Here is a 3,119-nt window from a genome sequence, read left to right as displayed (position 1 = left end):
TTTACTCTCCCAGTGCATCACGTGTTTGAGTGCAAGAACCCTTCCGGGTTGACAGGGATGAACACTAATAACAAATGAGCAGTGACCATAGCTTATTGAACGAAGCCTCCTTCTGAAGGAAGCATGGGGACCTTCCCAGCTGTACTCATTTGGGATAATTGAGTGTGGACATAATGTCGACGGGAATGCCCTTTGCATACTACTCTCATAATTCCCTGTAGCAAGGTGGTAACCGTCTTCTGGACAGATGAGCAGAGTCTCAGAAAGGAATGATTCCCTGTACCTTGTTCAGACGCAGCACCTTGGAGTGTCGATATGTATGGTCCATCTTTCTCCATAACTCTTCAGAGACTTTATAACTCCAATACCCAGCCCAGTGCCCAACCTCAGAGCCTAGTTTATGCTTGCCGAAGGAATCCATGAGTTCATTAATGGTTTCCTACTCTTCCCTCTTGGTTAATTTAAGCCTTTTGGAAAAGTTTTCAGGTGCTATTCACCTTTTCTGGCCACACAGCCAGACTATAATCTTACTCTTCTCTGTCTTAGTATAACACTTCTCAATATCATTGATTGAATGTTTAGCCTTTGTTACCATGCAGTGTTGTTTGCTTTTAAATGCAAGTACTTTTTTCCCCCGGCTCGATTATAAACTCTCTTGGAGCTGGGACCATGTGTTATAACTGCCTCCCACGGTTATTTTGCATCTTGACCTGTCCACAGCAGACTGAAACACTCGAGATAGTTTTTTAAGTAGTAGGTTTTTCCAGGATTCCAATGTCCCTGGTCTCTTCCCATTCATTACAAGTTCCGCGTCTTATTTCATAACAAAATATTCCTAAAGATGCCTTAGCAATAGCATGTGAAACCACTTCAAAAGATATGTATGCTAAAACCTTTTTAATTTGGGCTGCTCACCTTATAATTAGTCCCAGGAAGACAGCATATAAACATCTTTATAAGGACTATTGATGACCTAAGATGCTAATTATCCATGCGGCTTAGCATTAACTGAGGAAATACAAGCTCAAGATTTTCTTTTGAGTATAAGTATAAGGGATAAGAGTAAGAATATCTATTGAGTACCTGTATGATATTTTATTTAATTCTGAAAACAGGTTTGTGAGGTTAATGACATTATACCCCATTATAAATGGGTAAAATGGAGCCGAGACATTATATCATTTACCCCAGGTCACCCCGTGAATAATAGATGATTCCATGTCTTCAGCCCGTGTGACTCTGAAGCCTGTACTCTTTCTACAATGTTACACTCTCTCTGAAAAACATATTTGTCTCGGTCTATTTCTGATAATAGAGTTAATAATAAGTGACATATACCTAATGTGCATTTGAATATTTACACCAATGATCGTACTTGATCCTTCCAAGTAAGATAAGCTGTACCGTTTTGATTGCCGGTTTACTGATGCAGAAACTAATGGTCAGAAAGTTTAGCTTACCTAACATTAAACAATCAGTGAGAATATTAGAACCCGACACGTTGATTTTAGGTGCCATCAAATCGGTTCCGACTCATAGTGACCCTAAAACACCAAAACAAAGTACTGGGCACAAGTATTGCAATTCTCAGATCCGTGTTATGTCTACATCAGCCTTGTAAGAAGAGAATTTTGTTTCTGATTTCTCTAGTCTGACATTTTCTCTAATGACATTTTCCTGTAACACAGGTCTAATCATCAATTTACAGATTATCTACAGTTGCTTACTCACTACAACAGAGCTGAGTAGTTATTTTTGCAGACCATTGGTCCTGCAAAAGCCAAGAATACACAGTATGTGACCTATCTTCATGGAAAGAAGTGTTCTGGTGTGCTTCTGCCCTTACCAGCTGCATTATATACTGGCCAATCAATCATATTGGTTCTCAACTTATGTGTATCCATTGTGTTTATTATTATATGTATCTAATTAAATCTCATATAAACAACTGAAATCAAAGTATGAAAAGAAATGCCTTTCTAGGAAAACTAAGTTAAGATCCTTGAAAAGACTACATAACACAAGTCACTAAACACAATTGCTGTTAAGCCAAGTCTGGGCAAGAGAGTTGTATAAGATTGGATTGGGGAAGAAGGGGTGCTGGGGTACTGTACAAATCTTGACAATTTTACCTGCAGAGTCCCTTGGAAACATCTTTACGGACACTGACACTGGAACTTGTAGACTGGTTTGTGGGTGGGGTTTATGTATGGAAGATGATGTAGAACTTCATAGCAGACCCACATGAGAGAAAATGCCTTAGCCCGACATATAAATATTGGACAGTGAAGGCACACTTGTCTCTAACTACAGCGTGATAAAACTAGAAGTCAAGAGTTTACATAGAGTTCCTCCTCTTCTCCTAACCTCTCATCTTTGTCTTGATGGTTTTACCTGTTGTGGATATTTCACATAAGTAGGAGCACCCAATATTTGTCCTTTTGTGCCTGGTTCATTTCAATTCATGTAATGTTTGCAAGGTCCAGCCATATGGTGGCATGTATCAGGACTTCATTTCTCTTTATAGCTGAAAAGACCTAATTTTTTTTATAGGTGCAAACAAATGAACCTCTTGACAGTCTTACACTTCTGGTTATAAATGGACAGCTTAAACATATGCTCTCACAGATCGCTAACTTGACAGTTAATAATTTTAAGTTTTTAGCCTACAATGACAAAGTGAATAAAACAAAACAAGAGCAGAGAAGGGAGATCAACATTCCGTTCCATTTGGGAGGATGGATGCCCTTGTTGAGCTGAGAAAACAATTCTGAATGTTTGTAGAGGAGGATCCTTTCAAGGTATAAATAGGTTCATATAGAATGTCTCTAGATTTGGATGGTGCAGATACGACAGAAGGAGAAATGTGAGGGGCTGAAAAGGAGATGGTTAGAAAGTCAGTCAGCAGTGCTATTGTTAGGTGCCATCAAGTTGGTTCCAACTCATAGTGACCCCAGGACCAACTGCCCGGTCTTCATAATCGTTCCCATGTTCAGCTAATTGTTGCAACCACTACGTCAATCCATCTCCTTCCTCCTTTTCACTGCCCTCTACTTGACCAACCATAGTGTCTTTCTCCAGGGACTGGTCTCTCCTGACAACATGTCCAAAGTAGGAAA

The sequence above is a fragment of the Echinops telfairi genome, unplaced genomic scaffold, assembly GCF_000313985.2.
Source record: "Echinops telfairi isolate 266 unplaced genomic scaffold, ASM31398v2 ScPeMD7_5592;HRSCAF=6446, whole genome shotgun sequence".
Lineage (NCBI taxonomy): Eukaryota > Metazoa > Chordata > Mammalia > Afrosoricida > Tenrecidae > Echinops > Echinops telfairi.
Note: the sequence above shows the minus strand (reverse complement) of the source record.